Genomic DNA, 25254 nt, shown 5'->3' on the forward strand with positions numbered 1-25254 from the left:
GTAGAGTTCAGATTTTACTATTCATATATTCCCTGCAGGTGCTCCTTGCGCCCAGCATGGTCCCAGCAATGGAATTCTGTGTCGCCTTTTCCAACAGGCAGTGAATTGACCACACTTGTATTGTGATTTTAATCTAAATTCCTGAGAAAAGGCCAAGATCCATAATTTCACCTCAAAAAATCATGCTGTCTTGTATCAATTTTACTGCCTTCTTGTTCTATTGCTTTAGAAGAACTTTGCTCTGAATACAGAGCTATTTCCTAATAACAGCAAATCTCTAGTTTACTCATGAGTGTGAAGTCTCGCTGCCTTGAAACATGGGCCTTCTTGGTTGGAATGGCTGAGTTCTGAGAAGATAAGGGAAAAGATAAAAGGCTCATATCTTAAGACATTGATTTGTGGTTTGAAGGAATTCTATAGTGTGTGAGGAGATAAACATGAGATGAAGCCTAAACCAAAACTCCAATAATTTACTTTGAAACCAAATTTAAAAAAAAACCAAAAAAGATCCTAAAATCTCATCATGTCTCTTTATTAAAGGCTAACACTGTCTTCTAGTGAATTTTCTAAGTGTCCTTTTAAAAAGTTAAACCAGTATGATTTCCTCTTGATCTTTCTTGAGTTCAACTTGTGACTGTTACTAGGAGGAAGTCGGCTGCTGATGTTTTGCATGAAGTTATACTGTCTTGCTGATATGTACACAAATTGAACTTCTGCCAATTACTTCTGTGCTCACCATAAGAAGCTGAATCTTGACGTCAAAGACAGATCAGAAACAAGATAGTGGTGTACAGATGGGCTGCCTTTGATGGGTGATTGTTTAGTTTTTGTTGTTTTGTTGGTTTTTTTTTTACACAAATGCAGTGTGCTAAGAAATTTTTATTGAACTTTCTGTAATTAATTCAATTTAATATCAAGAGTTGGATTTGTAGATGCTACTCTAGTCCCTCTCAGACCTGCCTGGAAAATCACTAAGACAGAGAAACTCATGATATACTCATGATTTTCTCATCAAGGGAAGTCCCCACTGGATGGTGAAGCAAATCTAGACCCACCTCTTGTTTGGCATGTGAAAAAATTTGCCCTTTAGCATATTGGCTCCAGGAAAATCATTATGCCTCCCAGTCTTCCTGTGTAGTATTCCAAATTAAGAATATTACAGATGTTACAGAAGGCACCTCTTACCTTGCTGCTTCAGGTGTGTGCCTGGCACAGTTTCATACCCAAGTCTCCACTGCTGTAGTATGTAAGATTAAAACCAGCACATCTCTCCAGCCACATAAATTTGGCCTAATTTTTGGTGAACTTCTTTTCCTTTTAGTCACTACATGTATGTGCATATGCCTGTACTTACATGAAAAGCGTGTACTCTCATATGTAATAAAAAGTAAAGGACTGAGTATAAGGCCTGCACAAAAGCACAGAATTATATTTTTTCTTCCAAAGTAGATTTTTTTTCTAAAAATTTTCTATTAGGAAATGCAGCAAAGATGAGGTAGCCATTTTAACTAAATTTATATAATGAATATTTTCCAAAAGATCAAAAATCTTGATACACTGACTGCATATAAAATTTTAAAAACTTGAACTGAAATCAATGCCTTCCTACTCTTTCTGTGACCTTGGACCTTTTCTGGCTGCTTGATGGACTCCCAAATGCTTTTTACAGAGAGGGTTTTTCCTCCATCTAGAACTGCAGTTCTTCAGTTTTTTATTTGTAGAGCTTACACTGTTTCCTTTCTAAACATATCTTTTCCCTCCCTCACATTATTAGAAAATTTAATTTCATGGAGGTCACTTGGGAGACTCAATAACCAGTGGTTTTTTTTTTTTTTGTAATATTGCAAATATACAGTAAGGTAAATTTGTTATGTACATTTAGGAGTTTCCTGGCAAAGCTGAAAGTAATAATCTCAGGTTTATGAAGTTCCATTCTTTATCAGGGATCTAATGGTTTGCCAAATATACAGGAAGATGATAAATAATATTTAATGTGCTGAATGATGGCATTCAGGTGGCCAGAGAAAAAAGTTCTGAATGAAAGTGCACTTCAGTTTTATTTCGGGTTGATTTAAATGGGAATCTGTAACTAACCATTTGAGTTGACTACCACATTGACTTTTACAGCCAACATTTACCAAAACTGACAGAAGATCCCCGATGTGTTTTCACTCCTTCACTGTAAAACCGTGTCTAGTGCAATACAACATTTCACAGGGCAGTAGAACAGTGTTTTCAGCTCATTGTTCCAGAAGGGAGATTGCCTCAGAGACAAGAGCACTCCTGTGCAGGTCCCAGCCCTGTGCTTGATAACTCCCATGCAGGTATGAATGAGATCCGAGGCTGTGGTATGGAATTGCTCATGAACAGTTGGTTTTGCTGTGAACTGTGCTCTCAAGCAAGAGGAACCAACATTTCTACCAACATTTTCTGGTAACCCACAGCACCCACATCCTCTGCAAGTGAGAGGCAATAGGTAGCAAGGATGATAAAGGTGCTGTGTATGCTCCCTGCAGCTCACAGGTCACAATGAGGTTATTAATGATAGAAAACCTAAATGTTAGCACTCAGCCCCCAGGGCAGGGCAACCACTCTTCCCCTCACCTTTTGAAGAGCAAATTAAAGGTTACAAACAAAATTTTATGTTTGTTTTATGATATTCGAATTACTCCACTGGAACAGTATTTGCTATTACTGTACTCAGGTGAAAAAGAAATTGTTCCGGCATTAGGCTTGACACAATGATGAAACAAGTTGCCCAGCACTATTCAGAGTAAGTCTATGGCAAAACAGCTTTGGATATCTTGCAAGTGCCACAAATTTGAGATCACCTTTAATAATTTTGTGCTTTCCTCCAGGTTTTTAATGAGCGATAATAGAATGACAGCAAAATGCAATGTTATAAAGGGAAGTTTCTCAGGGACCAGTCAACAAACTGATGACAGCAAAGAAAATACAAGAGGCCCTGCTGTGGAAGGTTTTGTTTTCATTCTGTGTGCTAGGGGGATCTGCTTCCTGGTTGGTATGTAGAAATCGTGTGGTGTTTCTTTAAATAGCTGTCATTATCTTGTGCATTTCCCAATCTGAAGTGATTTGAAAATCACTGTGGTTCTTCTATAACAAGTAGATGAACCGATGTTTGTATCAATAGAAAACAGTTTGTATGAACCCTAGAGTGCTAATGGAATTTCTTTAGAAGATGTTTGGCTTGGGCATGAAGGAAAGGCATTTAGAGTATGTCAAAGATTTTGGAAAATGTAAGCTGCTTGGTCACCTCCATCTGTATCTGGTAGTTGGTCATTCTCTTCAGTATTTCAGGACAACAAGAGACTGAAGTTCAATAATACCTAACGTGAGGCTAATTTTGGTTGGAAAAGACTGTGACTTGCTTTTCCCACAGGCTTGTTTTCCTGATGGTAGTTTCTGGAACTTTGCCGTCCCGGAAAGCTGTTCTCTGTGCCTCGCATCTCATCACAAGCTTTCTCTGCCATCTGGCACTCTCAGGAGCTAAGCCAGCTTTCTGCTTCATCTCACTACTCCCACTCAGAAGAGTTTTCAGAGCAGGGCAGAGTTGCACATACAGTTGCAAGGGGGTCCTTTTTTGTAACCTAGGACAGCACTGTAGAGATTTTCCACTCTTTTTGTGTGGGTACAAATGCTTTGCACGGTCTGGTTGACAGGTCCAGTGTGGCCTCTGAGGGAAGTGGAGATGATGCCTGTTTCATCTGGTTTTGCACTTGAGTTCAAGTGGCAAAAAAACTGGCAGACTCTTCATTTGCGACACAGCTACTGGTTTCCAGGAGTAAGAAACACATCGTGGCTGGTGAAAGAAAGGTTCGCCTGTCTGAAGTCTCAAAATAAATTATTGTTTCTTGGTGACAACTGGCAAAAGCCTTCTGGAGAACATCATGAATGGAGAACCAGAGGCCTCTGGGAGCTGGCCCTTAGAACAGGGTGATTTGTACAGGGGATAACAGAGCAGCAGATGGGGCAGAAGAGTCAAATCTATTGAGGGGTTTTGACGAGGGTTATTAGACGAGAGGCAGCTACTGGTTTCACCCATAACTGTGCCACACATGGCAGAGTTATTTGAAGATATAATGTAAGCATATTTGAATAAAACCATGCAGCATTTACTCTTGCCTTGGCATTTAGTGCTCTAACTTGCTGCCTAGCAGTTTGAAATAAGTTATGTACTAAAGACTGGTATGGCAACAGCAGGCCCAGGGTGCGTGTCAGGCTAACCAAGAGGTGCATTCTGATGGCTCTTGCAGAACTTGACTTGGGTCTTTCACTGATGTAAACTAAGGCATGGCCATGTGGCATGATCGCCACCTGGATCTGGGGTGTTTTTTCACCCCAGAGGTGAAGGTTTTTTGGTGTGCTCAAATCCGCAATGGAGCAAGACTCTAGGAGAAGGATAACAAACAGATTAGAGTTGAAAAGGCTTGACATGAACACCTGCACATTGATCTTGCTGCACTACTTCATAGAAGAGTCATATTTCTTTGCCATGGGTCTAAATATTCCATTATATTGTTTGTTCACTGCTTATTTTGTCAATCTGCAGAGAAGGAGAGCATAATATGGACCCAAATATCTCCAGGCAAGACTGGTAAAGTGGGTAAAGTAATGTTCAGTCTCTAACTGATACTCATTTTACTGCTTTACTGTGATTTATAAAAATAAAAATGTTTCTTAGTGTAAAATAGCAAAACAAGTGTTTTACTCTGACAAGCATTTTTACCTTCTAGGATTTTTGGTTTCATGATTGATTAAAGATAATTTTTTCTTTGGTAATGAAATTACTATTAAAATATCGGTACATGCAAAAGAAGAGAATATTAAAATTGGGTTATTGAGATTCATGTTATTAATTTTAAATTTCTTTAATTTTTGTATTCATCATCTAAAATTCAGTCCTTGATTTAGACTATGACAGGATATATTGACAGACACCCACAGGAAACTATTAATACAGTTTTTCCCCCCCGTGGCTCTTTCTCAGTCATGCCTTCTTAAAATAGGGGGAGAAAGTAATGACTTGACATGGATTAGTATCTGTGGTATAAGGATCTAGTGGAAATTTTTCTTCTCAAGATGCAGTGTAGAGACAAGAAAGGAAGTGGGATGTCAAGTTGGAAGCTTCAGGATCTGATTCAGATACAGAATATGTCAGTTATTAATTTCAGTGTTTGAATCTTCATTTCACCACTGACACAAGAGAAAAGGCAAAACTGGAATTATGGGTGAAAGAATTCATACTATGTAATGTATGTCCACTGAAGTACAGCTACAAAGTTTACTCTTCAAAGCAAGAATGCAGAGTAAAGAATATTGGTTGCACTACTTCAGTGTAAACAAAAGATGTCACTATCAGACACAAAAAGCAATGAGGTAATTAAAGCTCATTCTGAAACTATTCAGGTCTTACCATTAAGCTTTAATAATGATTATTTTTAGTTTCTTTCTTTCTACAAAGGGAAACCACTGAAGACACTCTATAAAACTACTTCATCTGAAAAAAAACCCAAAACCCCTACCCCAAATTCTGTTTTAAAATGTTCCTTTTTTGATAGGAATGTTTATAGAAATGCTTCCAAGTTCCTGTAAATGCCCCCACGTTTCACACATTTACCATGTGAAGCTGTTCTTGACCCCAAAGAAGATGCGACTGAATCATTAAACCAAAATGAAAGGAGAAGAATATGGAGAATAGAAAGTGCGTGAATTGCGAGGACAGAACACAGTATAAAGTGGAACAAAAAGGGGAAGTTTCAAAGTAGTAAATATTAGAGAAAAATTTACACCAAATGAAGTGATTTTCTTCTGCCGTCATCCATATTTCAGTGAGGTTAAACTAAATGCAGTAGGACAATGTCTGGTGCAGCATGGATCTAAATTTTCATGATCTCAATGATATCAAACTCCTATTGATTCTTCAGAAGTAAGACTGGATTCATGTGTTGTAATCAGGCTAAGCAACAGGGCAGTATTTTCACAAAAGGAGCATCATTAGCAACAAAAATGGACCTGCAGACACAGCCAGACCCCTTCCAAGGTCAGCTGGACTGGCCTATCCTGCCCTCTTGTTCTGAGTTACTTCCTCCAGAAATATCTTGGGCTGGATATGAAAGTTGTTACCTGGGCCAACTGTCCCTGTTCCAGCTTTCCTGAGAGTTTCATCTCTCCTCTCTCAAATGTGATAGAGCTTCTCAATGCTTCTCAAATATGATAGAGCAGATTGTGGTCCTCAGCCTTTATTGAGGTCAAGCTCCCAGCGGTCCAGGCCATTTTCTCAAAACCAGTATTAGGCAGAAATGCCATATCTGCGTGCATGATCCTCTTTATCTCTGCTTCCACTTCTGACTGTGCATGTCTACTAGACTATCGAGATTCTTGCACTTAATTTTCAGTTTTTGCTTTTTGTGTTGTTTTTTTCCCTTCTTTCTGAAGGGTGAGCACAAAATTAAGAGAGGAGGTAGTTCATCAGAAGAAAATAATTGTCCCTCTGTTAGTCCCTAGGGGAATCTTTTCGATACTCAGTACAACTGGAGACTTGCACTTATTTCTCTGTGAATCCTGTCTCTTTTGGGGAACTTCCCCATTTAGGGGGAAATCCACATTCAGCCACAGCTGGGGGAGTCCCAGGCAGCTGGACAAGGGGTGAGAGGGGTGTAAAAGGCCTAGAAATTGCTTCAGAGAAATTAAGGCATCTCTGTAGCCAATCTTCGGTGCACACCAGTAGATGTAACTGAACTTGGAAGACCTGTAGACCTGTGAAACAAGATCGCATCTTGGTCCCACTGCCTGGAAATAACAACTTTGGAAAGCTGGTGAAAGCACATTGCAGAAAGTGATGGGAATTTTTGCCTCATAAAGCAGTGGGGAAAAGCTGAGTGAACATGTTGAGATTTCATCAGATGAAAGTAGAGGAAAGAAGCCTCTGATATTTGCAGAATTAAAAATAAAGCTTAGGTTTACTAGTAGGGATTTAGGAATTTCATGTACCAGATTGGGTCACAGACTGGTGAGACATTATGCAGGGAAGATATCTGTATCTGTACGTGGGTCAATACACAGGCAGGTACAGTGTGACAGAAACCAGGCTCTGTAGCTCAGCTGCTTGTGAATATATCTAGAAATTATTTCCGAATTTTTTTCCAGGTTTGCTTATGACTTCAGATCACTGGGTCAAGTTAACTGTGGACATAATCCCCTGCTGTGTATAGGGTGAAAATTTATATAAAATTTTGCCTTCATTTAAACAATTTGTTCTGTGATAACAACTCAGAAAAAGAAGTAATTTTCAACCTATCCAAACCAAAGGAAGTTTTTCTATTTCTTTCACAGGGTCTTTAGACCAAAATGTAATTTTTGAGATGAACGATAATGGAAACGTTAGTGGTTTGAACTTACTATAGATGAAGGACTAGAAAAAGCACAGTGCTGTTTCTTTCCCATCTTACAAAAACTACAAGGTAGATGACAGCAGAAGATGTATTAAGAAATAATCAAATGTTGATAAAAATGTTCATCAATTTTGGATCCTGTAAGAACTTCCCTGAAAGATGAAAAGCACAGGTTTCTTTTATTTTCCTTACCTTGGCACCTCCTTAAATCAGGTATGTCACTCAGCAGAGTGTAGTGTTACACTAAATATATCATGCCATACAGCATTTAATGAAAGCAAACTCATTAAATTCAGAAAAAATCTAAAAGTCAAATTACTTATGCTTCTGATGAAGTTTTCAGAATATGCAGAATTTCTATTTCCTTAAGCTATTTCTATCATTGCCACATTTTCCTAAATTTTTTACATATGTTTCTGTATAGTAAAGCGGTTACATGGTATATTTATAAATGTTCTTTAGTTGCCAATTCACATTTTTATTTTCTGGCAATTTTAGGATATTCCTCTGTGACAGTTCTTTCCAATTACGCTGTTATAAAATTTCATTTATAGATCAAGAATCTTCACTGTTTATATAAATCCCTGTATGCAAAAAGCTTTTATTTTTCTGCTTATGCAACAGCATTGTCTCTTCACTTGGCACTCATATCATATCCCAATAGTGGCATATCTAGACATTGTCCTGCAATGCATTGGATGCTGATTTATAAAAAAAGGTATTCTAAAATAAATCTGCTCAGGTGTAAGTGTTAGGGAGCTCATCAGAGCTCTTAATTTGTACTGTATTTATTAATTGCTTATTGATTCCCAGAGTTTCCAGACTGAGCATACATGTTCTATGGAGTCATTATACTTGACTGTGGTGAAATATGGGATGCATCTGCTCTAGCAAGTAAATAAGATTAAACTAAATAACTTGATACACAGTTATTTGCAAAGTGCCTAGAGTACTTTAGAAGTAAATTTTATTTGGAAAATGTGTAATTTACAGAAGGATTATAGTATTTAGGAACTCTATACAAAACCATACAATAATACAAGGACAAGACGTAATTAATTTGCATATATTTCTATAAAAATATTATTTTTATTTAGGTACCATAATCCCCTTTGCTGTCAAGGTGGTTCTTTCATCTTGGAGCTTATAATCTAAGAGTAACCCAAAAGCATAACAGTGGAACACAGTCTGGTAAGGAAGATGGAACTTAATTTTTCCCTGTTAGCATAATTGGGACTCACATGTGTTGTAATGGAGCGTTTTACAGGGAAACATGAAGGCACACATCAGCAAGATAAAAGAAAAAAGCAAAGGTGTAGATCTCAAAATGTGACAGGTGTAACAAGATATTTGAAAGGACCTCTACTACTCAGCATTTCAATAGGAAACATGCAGTCACTAGATGAGGGTCTAGACTGTGATGTGTCCTACAAACAGAAAACTGGTTGGGTTAAATCTCACATGATTTAAAAAAGCAAGTATAAGAGGTGTCTCAAAAAAATGAGATGAAATAAAATATCTTACTGTAGCAAGTTTGTCTTTGCTAAAACACTTGTGAGGTGCAAGACTATGTTGTCAAAGCCAGGAAAAGCAATTATTGGGGGAGAGCAATTAACCATATTAAGCTTCCACTGATGATTATATAGTCAGAGTGAGCTGTTGGGAAAGATAGGCTGAGTTGTTAGCCTGGCTAAAATGATTCATGGCTAGAGTGGAAATGTGGATCTGTAAGTGATGAGTATGAAGCTGTTAAGTGAACCAGGGAAGTGATTATTCAGAGGTAAGGGGCAGGAGAAGAGAAGGAAACCAAACCCAGGGTTTGATAGAACACCCCATCCTCCTTGCAGTGCTGAGGTGAAATGAAGATACCTCCAAAGAGCTTTGTGAGCTGTTATAGAGGGTGGAGGAGAATCAGGAGAGAATGGAGACCCTGAAGCCAATGAGTGTGAAATTTTCAGAAATTATGTGGTTGTGCCAAGAACAATCAGCAGACCAAGAACTGGAAACCTGCAGTGCTAGAACTGTAAACTGCAGGTAAGAAGCCACTAGAGACTATGATGAAAACAGTTTAGTTGAACTCAATTGACAGGAACTGAACTGGTGGAGGCCTGAGATGTAATTAAAAAAGCCAGCTCTAGACAGTGTGCTTACAGGAGCCATGTGCAACATACCTGGAGTATCCAAAATCATGGGTTAGGTGCATTTGCTAAGTAGAGACCATGTTACAAAATAATTCTAAAATAAAGTTCTTCCATGTTTCAAGTATCAAGCCTGCAAGAAATAGCTCTAGTAAGTTCAGGGAGAACACTGGTAGTGCAGGATGAATTACTTGAAAGAAATGAAAATGTGGTAAGGAAGAAAAACTGAGTAGATTATTTGGAAAAAAACAAACTCCACCCAGCATGAAAACCTCACCAATGCAATGTAAACTAATCAAAACAAACCCAAAGTAATAATGGTACCTAGTGAAAAAAAGGGGAAAATAACACAGCTGTTGGAAAGTAACAACTAGAAATAATTTATGGAGTTCAGAAAAAAATACATTTTTAAAATCAACAGGAAAAGCTTTGTTTCCATTGCACTGATTTCAAGGAGAAAAATATGCTGCTCACATTTCTGTCAATATCCTGTATGTGAATATTGGCAATGTGTATGTGAATTTTAGGCATTTTGCCTTATTGATAAAAATTGTATTTATCTGCTTCCTAATGAATCTTATTCCAACAGAAATGAGAGCAAAAAGTCTGTAGAAGTAGCAGAATTAAGAATAGAATATAATCAAGGTTATTTTTGTTGGGAGGAGAAACAGGCAGACAAGAAAAGCTTGTCTGCAAAAGAGACCAGGAGCTGGAATAGGAAAGGATCATGATGGCAAGACAAGATGTTAAATGAGGAAAGCAGATAAAAAATTAATACTTGTGAGGTGAGAAGAAGGAGAAAGCCAAAGAAAAGGCATGAGCACTTGAAGGCAAGCTAAAGCGAGGAGGAAAATCACAGTGTATTTAACCAGTTATCACTGGAAAGAAACTGATGACTTCTGGTATGATTTAGTACATCTTCTATGATATCCTAAAAGTTCTCAGCCAGAAAAGAGACCTATTAAATTACACACTAAATAGCTGTAAGGACTCATTTTAATAGTTTTTCCTGCTGGGCCTTTTTTGTGTGAAATAAATTTCTTATCCCAAGTATGTTCTTTCTGATCACAAGTTCCAGCTCTAACTAACATTTGCCTTTTTCTTTTATTAACTTTTTTTTTTTTTTTCCATGCGAGAAAGATGGTTAAAAGCATTTGCTTTGTTCTGGATTATTTGTTTACTCTTCAACTCTCACTTTATGAACCTACACTCTTGTATTAGAAGGTTCTTCTGCTGACCACAACTGAATGAGTGGTATTTCTCATAGGGAGAGATAGGGAAACTACCTTTCATCTTTTATTTCCAAAATGGTATCAAGAAGCTGTATTCTCTATGGTTCAGTTTTCTTCAGTCCTGTTAATTCTGTCTTCATTGCCTGTGATGGAAGATCAATTTTTTATCTTCCTTATTCAGACTAAAAGTCTTCTGGAAATCACCAGATTTGTTTGATTGTGGTCTGTATCTCAGACACAGAGGTAATATTTTAGGGCTAGCTTCACAATAGAAGGCTAAAGGGATAGATCTGAATGGTGAAATGAAACTTGGGAGTACTTGGAACATCGCAAGACAGCAAACCGTAATAAAATATTTTAGGTTCTAATTGGAATGCACCCAAAACTAGCAAAATGTTTCAGTCAGGAGAAAAGGGTGAGAAAGGCTTTGGGAAGTTCCTGCAAAAGCTGAGATTTGATTAAAGCTAATCTTGAAGTTCCCCCACCCACATATGTCACCTGATATTCAAAAATACTCTCAGAAAACAGAAACTACATGGAAGATTTTAGTTTCAGCTGCATTTCCTAGCCTAACTTACAGGACCAAGATGAAATTACAGAAGTTACTCTCACTGATTTTCTTAGAAAGTGGAATCTCTTCTTAAAGGCTGCAGCATAGGAAAAGATGCATTTCTTAAAGGGCTGCCCTTTAAAAGCTGAAGCAGTACAACCTGATGGTGGTGTTTTGTTGTTTGGAGTGATTTTGGGGGCTTTTTTTTTAATCTCTTCACTTATTCAAAAGAGTGAATATCCAGTTATTCCTTGGAAACATATTTTAAAATATATTCCTTGCTGGAAAGAGGTTAAAATTGTCATACCCAGAAGAAGGTTAAGAGGGTGGAAACAGTGTTATCCCCATTTTTCTGAGGTGCAGCTTTAGCTTTAGGTTATGTTTACCCTTTAGTCTTCAATAGGTAAACAGATACCAAAGGTAGGTTAAAATAAAGAACTCTGCTTTCAAAATGTGAATTAGATGTCTCAAAGTCTTCATGTATTTCAACTGAAGCACTGCTAATTCATATGAAGCTCTGCACTGTGGACTTACTGAAATGCAGGAAACAACACCAAGTGTTATGAATCTTAAATTCACTATCTTTGCAACCACCCTTCCTGTCATCCAATAGTAAAGATACGACATGAGAACTAGAAGGAGAGCTAAGACCATGGTGTTCATCTTAATTTCAGTTTTCAGAAATTACCTTTTTCAAAATTGTCTGATTAAGACAATTAAAAGATTAAGTCTTTTAATAAAAGAAAAAACAAATGGAAAGCAGAAAAAAAAATCTGTGAAACTGTAGAATATCTCAAGTGAGTCATCAAAAAGTGCAGAAAAAAACCAACCAAATAACTCCCACAAAATGATGTACAGAAGTAGATGTAATACTAATATAAAGCTCACATCTCTGGAACCCTATCTTGGGCCCTTCATTACTGAAAGGGAGGGATGAGTGTAAGAGATTTGATGTAAAAAGGAACGACAATGTTTAGATACGGTCGAATTTGTAGCTTCAAAAAGCTGGATAAGAAAAAGATGGTACCTAACATTGAGACTAAACTTGAAGGATTTTGGAAGAAAGGCTTGAAGTTCTGTCTGTGTTTTCTTTAAACTGATGGCTAGACACCATGTGAAAACACTGAAGCAGGGTATTTATTAGGGAAAAACAATTGTGAAAGGCCAAGGCTAGCAGGGGAGAACTACAATAGCTGCATTTTTGTGTGAGATCTCCCATAGCAGTGGGTGGTACATGGGAAAAAGAAGCAGAATCATTGAGTCCAAGACTTACTTGAAGTTGGAAGGAATCTCTGGAGGTCACGTAGTCCAAGCTCCTGCTCAAACCAGGGAGCATGTCACAGATAGATCAGGTTGCTCAGGCCTTGCCCAGTTAGATTTTGGCTGCACACAATCTCTCTGGGCACCTGTTTGAGTGCTTAACCACCCTCCCTATGACCAGGCATGAAACTCTAGAAGACTGTGTAGGATGTTGGATAATGGTACAATCATTAATTTTAAAAGGATGATTTCAGCATTAGGACAAAGTGCCAGAAGTTGTCGGTGAATGAAGTTTCAGAAATGGCAGGTCAAAAGCAATTTTGTACAAGTCCTTGAAGTATGGCACCAAAAGAGTTGAGACTTTTAGAAAAGGCTCCTATGAGCACTAGGAATAAGAAAAGTTAAATTTTATTTTAATTGGTAGACAGATAGTTAATTCTTACGTGATTTTGCAGATGTTCTTGCTTTCAATGGTTGACCTGTCCACATTTCTAAACCAGGTTTTTGTCCCCATTTGTCTGATATGTTCATAGTCAGATACTTTTCCCAATGTTTAAAATATTCTGGGGAAGCAGAGACAGAATTAAAAAGAAAGATTTAATTAGCCAAATGCTTTCAGGAGCAGGTCTTCTTTTGGAGGTTCTTTTTGGCCCAATACAAGATGAAATGCTTTATAGTGCACAGCCATCACCCAAACTCAAGGTCAATAAAAATACTGTTGATTTGTTGAAAGCAGAGTTAGGCTGACACTTTGCGGTTTTGATGTTTTAGATGACAATTGAAACCACTCAAAATATTAACTGTGATGGAAAAAATGCATAAGTAACAAAATTTGAGACTGAGAGTTACATTGCACAGCTAGTAAGGCCATGTACTTGTATAGGTGCTAGATCAGCTCAGTTTTCTCACCTCCATGTCACAGGCACTGTGACAGCCAAGGCAAGGCAGAACTATTGTATTATAAAAAGAGTGTCTCAGGGGGCCACAAAATAATGGAACAATAGCTTCAATGTCATAGGCACACAACAAGCAAGCAAAGCATGTATCAGGCCTACAAGTAAACAGCATCCTGGATGTTTTTTCAACTGCTGAGTAAAATTTCAGGTCCTAGGGAGGGACATGCACCTTGTCTAAGTTTAGATTACCTGCTGGAGTGTACATTAGCTCCTCACAAGGCTGTGCATCTAGGCTTCATTGCCAATGTGCCAGTGAGTGTGATTGTGAGGTGAGACTCCAGTCAAGCTGATGTTTGGATGCAGCTAAGGCTGCATCCTGGTCTCAGGAACTGGATAGTTTTCTTCTGTTTCTTAATCTTGAAGTAGCTTCAAAGCCTGTCTTTCATTTTCAAGAAGTGTAGTGCTTCTGATTTTGCTGCTGCCCCATGCAGCTGTCACCATTTCTCCTGCATTTTTGCTGAAATAGCAACCTTCTCGCTGGTCAGCCACCAAACGAACATCACAAGAGGATCACTGAAGGCTCACTAAAAAGAGATCTGTGTTTAAAGCCAAGAAGAGCCAAAGGCCACTTTAAATATGACACTCTTCTGAAGTCACCATGGAAGAATTCCACCTTCTGTAGGAGCAGCTGTCATCATCACTTGTGCTGAAGAAGGGATTTTCCCCTGATTTTACCTCTGTGCAGCTAGGTGACTAACTAAAGGAGGTGATACTTGATTCAGTTCTGCATGAAAAAGTTCAGGCTTTGGAAGCAAGGACTTTAATGCCTTGACTCAATGTACACAGGAGCACTCCCTTTGTGTCACATTTTATTTCGGCCGCTCTGAAAGTGGTGGGTTTGCATAGAATCTATTAAGGGACATAATATAATACTCTGAAGAAAAGTTTCAAGAAGGAAAGAAGCCATCACAAACTTTAGAGATCTGGCTGAATTTATGCTATCAGACTGCAGAAACAAGGTACTCTTTCTTCCACATAGGCAGAAAACCTGTGTACAAAATACAAAAGCTGTTGTATTGAGTGATGATTCATTACTGCAACAGAAATTGACATGCAAACAAATTTACACTTTCTCATTTCACATGGGCAGAGGAAAATAGCTTCTTAATTTTAAAAATTAGCATCAAGACTTTCAGTAGATAATCAAGTATGCATTGAAGGTGCCAGACTGCCAAGTGCACCAGAAGGTGCACAGAGACTGAAATCCTGCCTGTAACCACAGAAAGGCTCACAAAGGCAGTAGCAGTGTAGACTTCCCAAACACAGACATACAGCAATCTTGTTCTAAGGGTATAATTCCTTCCATCTCTCCCTCCCTCCTTCCCTAGTACTAGAAATGGCTGAGTGATCTCTTCTACGTCAGCAATTTGTTGGAAACCTTTCAGACTTAGGGGCAAGTGATACAGCTCTGCTGATTTCAGTCAGTGTTGCACTTGATGGACTGGAGCTGGCTGATTGTCACCTTTTGGTTTCCAAGAGAACCTAAACTACATTGGCAGTTTTTGAACACACAGTCATACAATAGTTTGATTTGACTCAATAAAATCAACCCTTTTTATGAACATTATATTTTGAATTCCTTTTACAGTCAGAGAGGCACTGAGTATGCAGCATGGGCAGCATGTCATAGCTCCTGTTCCTCAACAGTTGGTGCTTTGCCCTGTTCTATTTCCTGATGAACTGCGCAAAAAATTATTTCCTGTCATTTGTGCTCTAAAATTATACCCACTGTTGGAATGAATAAATCAAAAGAGGTCTGCTTGTTTCAGAGAGCATCCTGATGCTCCATAGGCTGTCCACCAAAATGTCAAATGGAAACACTTCAGTCAGATCACTCCCACGGGTGTCAGGTGCGTGTAAGTGGAGGAGGCTTCAGCAAGGACGGGACAGAACAGGCAGGGAGTGGAACAGCTGTTATCTTTTGTGAGAACACTTTTTCCCTTGAACTTCTTGAGACTGGTGTTTCAACTAGAGATGTTGCCATACCGCTTCAACCATAAGATATTGCCACCCGGACTAGCATCAGCTCTGCTGCTCAGCTGAGACCTGTATCACATATAACAGAGATATAGTCTTGGGACAATCAGACCAGCAACTATTTACCCCAAGGAACATGTAGCTTTCATTTTCCACCAGCCCTCCCCCTTCCTACATCCTTTCTCCTCAATACAACAACACACAAAGAGACATGGAGAAAAGTTAACTTGCTTATCTTTCTCATGTTGCTTTCTGTTTCCTATATTGAAGGATACAACATATTTGATTGGTGACCCCAAGGTGTGGAATGAAGGTGAATCTAGTGAAGATGTTTGGATTCATACATTGTATTTGTAAACTTCTTCAGGTTTGGAAAAGCTGTGGGGTTTTTTTATATGCCCAGGCATATTTTCTGGGCACCGAATCTCTGGAAACACTTCCAGGAAAAGGGATCTTGTAGTCCACCTGCCTGAGGTAATTTTTCAAAGCAGTTTTATTCTAGCAGCTTTTGACTCCATTATTTCTTTCCTACTGTGATATTTTATGCTCAACTCTGCAGAAAACCTGATGCCATTAAGCCAGAGCCACCTCATTGTTCTGCGGTGCTTCCAATTTGCATGGAAAATTATTCATGTTAATAACTCCCCATTGTTCATGTCTTATCTTCCTAAGTCATGTCAGAGAGCTACACAATGCAAGCCCTGCTATCATAAGGTTTCTGTACACTTAAAGGCATGAAGCCATTTGCCTTCAGTGAATTCAAATGAATTAAAGGTTTTAGGGACTTATGTAAAATCAGACAGAATTGTTAAGATTTTCTTAATTTCTCCTCAGGTCACATTATCCACCTCTGCCTCTGCTAGCAGTCTTTGACCCAAATACTCCTGCCTGTGCTACTGCTGAGCCTTGTGTTCCAGAGGGAGGCCACCTGTCGTTCTGCGGCAATGGGAGGTGTTCAGCCCACAGTGCAAGGGAATGGTGCTTTCTCAGCTGTCATCAAGTTAAGGTGTTGATTACAGATGTCACTTGAATTCAGCAAACAATATTTGGCCTACCCTTTCATTCACTGCGAAGGAGTTTGCCTGTTTCTACAAACCATAAGCATAACTGCTGGTCAAGTGAAGTTAACAAGGCTTTTAGGTTTATTGCACTTTTCTCCCATTAGCACACATGCTCTAGATAAAAAATAGTGGGTTTTAGCAGTTAGGTTCATAAGCATGTTTTTTTAATCTTCAAAAATTGCTGACGTGCTCATATTACAATAAAAAAGTGAATATTTGACGGGCATAATCCAAACTACAGAACTAGCCTGATATAAGAAGCAGTGCCTTGGACATAATCACAGAAAACTCTAAAATTATTTTAGACTATAGGGGAGTGCTTTAAAAACATCAAAGCATCTTTTCAGTTGCTGTTTAAAACCACTCTTGTTTCTCAGTTTTTAAGCACTATCACTCAGCACTGGTTTTGCTTCCTAATGTTGATTTACTTTGAGGTGAGCTTTTGTTTCGCAAACTTTGTGAAACACACCTGTTTAAACCCTTTGGCAATATGGAGCAAATCTGAAAATGGCTCAGTATCTATTATTTCATAACTGAAACCCAGTCAGGTTTCTTTTGTATTTTAGTATAATATTGTAAGCCACACAGGAAACCTACCTTCATTTCTATAGTGACTTATTGTAGAATATTGTTCAGATATTATCAACCATATGATATATTAAAATTACTCAGTGTTGGCACCACTCCTAAATACAAGCCCATGTACATGCATTATAGCTCTATTCGGATATTAAGTTTCATTTTCTGACAGATGACAAATAAAGTCACCATCAAAGCAGGTGGAATAATAATCAAATGAAAAAAGACACTGTGAAATTTCCTGAAACGTCTTCTTTCACTATTTACAAAAAGATAGGTCAAGTGTATCTTGTATGACAAATGGTGCTCCTTTTCCTACTGAAATCAGTGACTAAGCTACTCTGACTTCACTGGCAGCATAAGCTGTTCCTGCCAGGCAGTAAAAATGCAAACCCTGGCTGTGTCTTCATGGACTTCAGTATAAACTTGCATTAACCCCACCCAAGTCTAACTGGAGTTTGAGTATGGCATTCCCTTCCAGTGGGTTTGACTCCTTCTGAACAGAGTACAATTGTTCACTATGAAGACACAAAAGTATTCTTGCTTACAAAACTGGGTTCAAAGAAATTAGTAAATGAAAAAAAACCACCTTTGTAATTCTACTAATAAGCTGAACATTCAGCCCATGTTATCAGCATTGCCAGATGGATTCAGTGGAAATATGCTGCCTTTTCACAAGTAGTGCTCTGGAAGACTACACCATTTTCTCAGGTTAAGGGGAAGTTTAAATATAAGAAGACTGAAACCTTTCTGGTCCCAAAGGCAAATACATATTCTTGCTTTCCAGCACTCCAATTTCCCCCAGCATTTGTGTAATAGCATTTTTCAGAAATTTTTTTCAGAGGATTCCCCAAACCTCAGAAGGCTCATTAAAAAGCCTTCATTTGAAGGAAGATCATTTTGTGAATTAGTAATGGATTAGAGGATGAAAAATAAAGGTGGGAGCTTCTGATCATCAGTTAAAGGAATTTTCAAAAAGGCAAGCACAGGAGATCAAGACAGATCCTGCATTGTCCAACACATCCACAAATGGGCTGGAAAAAGATGGTGGATAGCCAAAGTGGCTAATGATACAAAGCTGTTTCCAACAGTCAAAACTGAAATCTGCCTGAGAAAGTAACACAGGGATCTCACATTATCAACTGACTGGGTAGTAAAATGGCACAAAAATACAATGCTGATAAATACAAAAGAGTGCATATGAGAAAAATACAGCCCTAATAAATGCAGCTCAATTAACTGCTTCTGAATAATCAGTTGTCACTCAAGAAAGAGCTCTTGCAGTCACAGTAAATGTCACCACAAAAACACCAGCTTAACATTCAGTCCAGGGACTGGGTGTGCCCTTGGCTCACAAACTTGACCTGCTGGTTGCCAGAAACTGGAAGATATAAAAGAGGAAGGAACCTTCTGTACTCACCCTGTTTGTCATAGGTATCCACTACTTGCCACTGCTGAGAGAAGATGGAGCTGGATGGATCTTTGCTATGGCCTAGAACAGCTGCTCTTATACCCTTATGTCGAAGGAACAGTTCGAGAGACTACATCTAACCTGGAGTCACAAAGGAAAGTGAAACCATGGAGGTACACAACCTGAGAACCAACGTCTCAAGTTCCAGACAAAGGACCAAAGCCCCAGAACAAACAAAAAAACCTCAGAAGAGACCACAAGGAGACCCTGAATTAACCCTTACCAGTTTAGAAGATTACTGGGTGTTCTGGTGCTTTAGCACAGGGTTGATGACAGTCCAAAATACCACAATAAACATGACAGTAAGACCTGAAGAGTTCAGAGACAGATGTACCAATATCTCCTGCAACTGCAAGGGGTTTGGTAGATGCAAAAAGAGACAGACATTGGCTTAGAGAGCAGAGTGTAAGCAGAGAAGAGAGTATCAGCAGTTCCAGGAGTTTTTCTCTTGGAAGGAGGCACTGATTGAAAAGAAGACCAATGAACTGCCAACCTGAAAGCAAACAGTAGCCATTCCAGACTAGTAATGCTTCGGTGACACAGCTTTACTGATGACTGTGCCTGTAATGCCAGACAAGGCATATTGGATATTATAATATCTGAAAATATCTTTTGCTTAATGACCCTGAATTTACACCATGTGCAGTGGAGCACAGGTTTACATATCAGCATCAGGTGTCCATCTGTACTTAACTGGGTCGCATCAGTGGGACGGTCTGTCAGCAGTGGATACTTTCCTCAGGAGACACAGCGCTCAGCAGGGGATGATGATAGAAGAACAGGGATTTTTCCAACAGCAGAATTTGAAGTCCTGGCATTGTTACTGCTTCCTGAGCTTGACATGATTCACATCCACAAAGGTATTTAACCATTGCTGAGAGCAGCTGCAATCATACTGATACAGGGTGTCTCAGGTGGCCATATACTTGGAGAGAAAACACATTTTTAACTTTAACTTGCAGAAAGCAGGAAGGAAAGGGGCACTGAGTTTGTTGCTTAACCTAAGAACATCTAGAGGGTTTACACCTACACACTCCAAGAAGCACGTTTCTTAGCTGTAAACATGCTCTGTGCTCTGCTTCCCACTCATCTCTTGTTCCCAGCTGTGCTACAAACCACTCCCAGACAGCACAATGAAGTGTCCTGGACATGCTGAATCACAGACGCACTGAAGCCAGAATTTTTAGGTAACCATGTAGCTTGGAAGCAACTTTGGAGCAACTCTTCTCACACAGATAGCTGCAACCAGCTAAAATAGTGAAATCAAGTGGAAACCCTGCAAGAAAAATCAAATACTTAATGCTCCATGAAAACACTCTTGTACCAAGAGTGAGCCAAAAAAGCAACAGTGCAAGGGCCTCACAGGGTAACTAAATGTTCTTGGAGAATGTGGTCTTATAACTGTTTGTATTAGTTTTTCATATGTGGTATTTAAGGGCTATTATCTCAAATTTTGGCCAAGAAAACAAAACAGAATTGAGATTGTTTTCAATTTTTCAAAAGCAGATCTTAAGACAAATCCTATTAAGGAGAGGCTATTGGGAACATTCCATCAAAATAAAGATCTCTGTCCAGCATTTTGCCTGGAGGCAGGCCCTGATTACTGAATACCACACTGTACAGTGAGTATCATGTGATGATGGAGGGACAGGGAATTATCTCCTGGCATTGACCACAGCTTTTTGTTGCACTTGATTCAAAGATTTCTGCTGATTTTGGGGGGTCAAGCCCTAATGCCTCTCAACTAATGGCTGAAAATCTCAATGATGTTCACTGAGTTTCAGTGGGAAGATCAAAAAACCTGACCTCTTTCTCCTCTGAAGAGTTTCCATGGACCCTGCAAGAGGAGTCCAATGGCTATAATGGTCTGTGGGCCTCCTCCATTGAGGTGTTGTGAAGGCTCTGTTGTGTTTCTCTAGGATTGTATGTACATGGCCTGGAAGCAGAGGTTAGGCTATTATAACATTATTTTTCCATTTGAGGACACTTTGACGCGTGCCCAGAGAGAGGAATACATGCTTAACTTATCAAGGGAATGCATTTGGATATTTTCACTCACACTCAGCAATGGACTATTCTTAGTAACTAATAATATGCATGTGCCTTGCAGCATGCTCTTTGATAGCCTTGTTTCTATTCCTTAGGGATCTAAGATTTTACAAGGAATCCTGGAGTAAAAGAAAATGTCTTTTTCTTTCTATAACATGGCAGTTTCCTGCAGTGAAAAATAAACAGAGCTGCTGCTAAAACCATTTTCTTTCTTATAAACTCATTTGAGGTAAAAGTATCAGGTTGACCTGATAAATACCAATCATGTCAAGGCAAAGCAGTACAAATGCAAGGTTAAAACTGCCCGCTATGACTGTTAAATAAATTATGTATTTTTTAGCCACTTACTGAAATCAGAATTTTCAAGGGCTATTCTTTTCTCTATCTCTATTTTCTAAATGTTTAAACCAAGCATCCCACAGCAGTTCCAGTATCTGCACATCATTTGCAACCCCTCATGAATTTTAAGGTGGTTTAATTTGCTTTAAAGCCTGAAGTACATACAAACAAAATTAGCTGCTGGTAGGTTTAGAGACACAGAAGTGGAGTAATTTGGTACATGGTTGCCATGGCAGCTAACCTACATCTAAATTATCCTACATGCTTCTCGCAGCCATTCTCTGGCATTGTTCCTTCTGTCTGAATTGTTGGTTCCCCCTTTTTTTTTTTTTAAGCCCTGCCTTCTGCAAAGTCCTTCTTTGTGCCACCTTGGCCTCATCTGCTGGCTCAGCCCTCATATCCTGACACACTCTATAAGCTGCTGATATTACCCATTAATGGAAAGGGGAAGCAAGAGGAGTACTAGTACACTCTTCCAGCTACTCTGCCTGTTGAGAGCAGCTTCCTGAAGGCTGATTTTCACTGAAGTAAACCACAGTGGTAATTCCCCTCATTTTCAGGACTTAAAGCTTGCTGCAAAAATCATTGATTTTGATGAAGCTATTGCAGATTCACAGAGATACAGCAAAAGCCAAATTTCGCCTTAAGACAGTGAATTTATCAAACGATTAATGAACTTTGGTCTGAGGCTACATGGCAGCAAATCAAGGTGTTATCTCTTCTATCCAGAGAAAACAGCTTTTGAAATGCTTCGGCAATGTTTATTACCAAGTAGAGATAATAAAAGGAAGGGCTTGAGTCCTCCAAGATCTTTCCCTACCATTGATCTCCCTCTCAGCACAGTTAGAAAACAAACCCAGTGCTATTTATGAATGTTAAAGTTTTGCTATTTATTTCTGATGAAACAGTTCTTTTCTATAAAATTCTTGTTTCAGAGGAAAACCATCTCACTGGCTATTTCTGACCAACCATCCTTTTTATCTCCCTTCTTGCCACCTCTGAGAACTAAGTTGTGACGCTGCTTCCCAGGAACCCAGCCCAGGTCTTATCAGTTCCTGACAGATCACAGATAGCTGACATGCCTTCTGCCTATGGCTGCATGAGACCTTAGGGTTTAGAGAAAGTGAGATCAGAAGATAAGAAGCAGAGAGTATTTACTTACTTAACATAGTAAGCTCAACATACAGTCAAAGCAGAAGTTTTATCGAATTTTTAAGAAGGTTCAGTTTCATTATCAGTTTGGTTGGTTGTAGTTTTCAGGCAATTGCCTAGAAAACGGTCACTGCTGTTGAAGACTTGACATTGCCAGATAATTTGTGTGTGAAGTCAAGAAGTGGGGATTACTCTACTTATGATCCTCATATCACAAAGAAGTAGGAAAATCCCTGGATTTGTGGGATTACAGGCAATGCTAAAGTGATCTCTTTTCAGGGATACTGACTGAAGACTATGAGATTCAGACAGAGCTTTTTGCTGGTTTCTGAGATCATTTATTCAGTCCAGTCATCTCAGGATAGCTTGCTTTTTAGAATGAACTTTCAAAATAGTAAGAACCATGCAGATACTAAGCCCAAGGAATAAGAGAAGTAACAATGAATCTTGAGAAGTGACAATGAATAAACACGTTATGAGGATTTAGGCTTACAGAAGACCTGCCCCCATAAATGCATTCTGCGGTATTTTATTAAACAATTGTCTGAAGAACTAAAACAATCACTTTTTGGAATAACTGGGTAAGAGAGGCAGGTCTGGCAACAGTATCAGGATTCCCCCTTGTAGATCTGTGGAGAGGCAAAGGATATACTATACACAAGGTTTACGAAAGAAGTGGATTTCCTCTCACTGCTTTTCAATTTTGGTATGTTATATTCTTCCACTCTAATTTTTGTTCTTTCACTGAAGAACACTGCATGCATGCAATAAAAGTTTAATATGGGAAAACAGTACAGGCTGAAGTAAGCATCCTGAAGAGAGTCACAAAACTTGAAACTAAAACAGAGGATCACCCTTCCCATACAGAAGAATGAGGATGTTTAACACTTCCTATTTAGAAAAATGTCAGATACTAAGTTAGATATACTTGTATTACTTGCATCTGTATTGCCTAATATAATAATTTCATATTAACTCCCCATGCACAGTACTTTTCCAGGGCTCTTTGAAAAAACGTCAGAAATATTGTTATTCAAGTTTTTCAGATAAAGGAACTGAGTTATGGGGAAGTAAACTGACAAACCCAGGCTTCCAGAAAATTGACCACAATGTCTCCCAGTTATCCTGGACCAGCACAACACAGATCCCTGCAGTTATTATGGATATTTTTACTTTTTATCCTTCTTGCCAGAGTCTTTGACAACTTTCACTTTGGGGATACAATGTGTTTAGCAGTTATTATGGTAAGCTGTGATTCATACTGTTTGGACCCCATTCATATTTTGTGTGGCATGAGAATAAAGTAAATTACATCTTGGAGAGCTTTGCCAATGAAATATTAAAGCCGATATCTGAGATAAAGCTCACTGCTGTGCTTTTCAGCAGTAGGGAGGGAGAAGGGGCAACACATTAAATCTGATGGCTATTCTTCCTGGCTTTACAGAGACTGCTCTGATGTTTTTGAGGCTGATGATGACACGATACAGCCCCCAAACTCTGTGGAGCCTCAGGGAAGGAGAAATTCAGAAATGGTTTTCCATCTTTTTATGTACCCAAACTCAACTTCTGCTGGCTTTCAGGCGTGCCATTGGCTTCTGTGGGAACAGCATCAGTTCTTGATCAGGCTGGCCCTGATCCCTGTCTCTGTGTGCACTGGTCTGACCCCACAGGGAATGGGTTTGTGATTCTTCAGCTTTCTACAGGGCTCATTCTCTGAATTAGTTTGGTCTTGGGTCAGACAGGTGTCAAAGGTTGCCTAAGGAAAGGGGAACAGAGGTGCTGTCAAGGGCAGCATGAGAATGCCAATGTTTGATTGCAACTGGAGGTTGTGAAATTGTTCCCTTGGAGTTTGCTTGTATTGGCAACCACTGACACTAGGTAAGACTCCCCTATCACTAATCTATCCATTAGAGTTCATCAATCCCTTATTTCATACCTGGCCTGGCAGCCTATTGGCTTTACCATGTTCTCCATCTTTCACCCTTTCACTGGACTGTGCTGGACTGCAGACACCCCTGACCTGCCCAGTCCTACCAAGGTGTGCCCAAAAACATGACATCTTCACTTTTTACAAACATCTACCACTGACACAGGTATAAATGTACAGGGAATCTGATGACGGCCACACAGCAGCATCCTCCTTTGTCTTACACTTGAGCCACTAAGGATTTCAGGTTTTTTAGGTAGTGTTACTGCACTGGTTAATTGGGAGAGACCTTATCCAGTAGTATCCTGTCCCTGCATATTTGAACCCTGTGTATCCCCTATCAAATTAATTCTTGGGATAAAATTTCCACCAGACCCCCATCACCACACCTCGAAAAAACACATCCCCATGGGTAGGGGGATGTGACTCTATCATGTCACGCTTAGCTGTGCGTTAGGGAGCAAAGCATGAGGGTGGAAGTAGTGAGCATGGCTTTGAAGCCACGCCTGCCACGGCTCAGCAAAAAGCGTCTTTCCCTGCTCGAGGAAGATGGTTGGAGCAGGCAGCCTCCAGAGGTGTCTCCCCATCTCAGTCACTATGATCTTGCGATGTTTGCTTCAAATTATTTACTCTCTCTTGTGTGTCCATCTGTTTGAGTTAAGAACACGAATGTCCTTTGTCTACCTGCGATCCCATCTTGCCCGCAGCGTGGTTGGGATGACAGAGCAGGAGCCACCGTAGGTGCCCTTACAGGGCACAGGCGGCCGGGCGAGGCTCAGCTTCACGGGTGGGCAGCGGCACACCGGAGCGGCACGGGCTGGGAGCGGGCAGCTGCGGCAGCAGCCCCCGGTGCCCAAGGCCTGGTGCCTCCTGCCAGAGTCCTTTCATAGCCGGAACCAAACGGGTTTCGGGATGGCAGAGGCTGGCGGGCAGCACCTGCCCGCTCCCGCACCGCATGCCGCAGCCCTGCCCTTCCTGGGCGCACTGGCGGCGGGCGATCCGCGCCGAGGAGCGACCGCAGCCAGAGCCGCCGCGGCCAGCGCTTATTCATCCTCCCCGGAACGCCCGCCGGGCGCCGCCGGCCGCGGCAGGTGGGGCAGGTCTGCGGCGCGGGGGTCGCTGGGACGCGTAGTTCCTTGGGGCGGGCGGCG

The 25254-nt window shown here is 39.8% G+C and overlaps 1 long non-coding RNA gene across 2 annotated transcripts; it reads right to left on the reverse strand.

Moving 5' to 3' along the window:
* Positions 1–8091: 8091 nt before the first annotated feature.
* LOC119696911 lies at positions 8092–25176 on the reverse strand. 2 transcript variants are annotated; one of them, XR_005255687.1, is made up of 3 exons: positions 18586–25176; positions 15278–15594; positions 8092–14536 (listed from the first exon to the last, which is right to left on the reverse strand). It is a non-coding gene; the product is annotated as an uncharacterized LOC119696911 (long non-coding RNA). The 2 variants fall into 2 exon arrangements; XR_005255686.1 differs by having other exon boundaries at positions 8092–13155; positions 13738–15594.
* Positions 25177–25254: the final 78 nt, after the last annotated feature.

This window comes from Motacilla alba, chromosome 2, assembly GCF_015832195.1.
Source record: "Motacilla alba alba isolate MOTALB_02 chromosome 2, Motacilla_alba_V1.0_pri, whole genome shotgun sequence".
Classification (NCBI taxonomy): domain Eukaryota; kingdom Metazoa; phylum Chordata; class Aves; order Passeriformes; family Motacillidae; genus Motacilla; species Motacilla alba.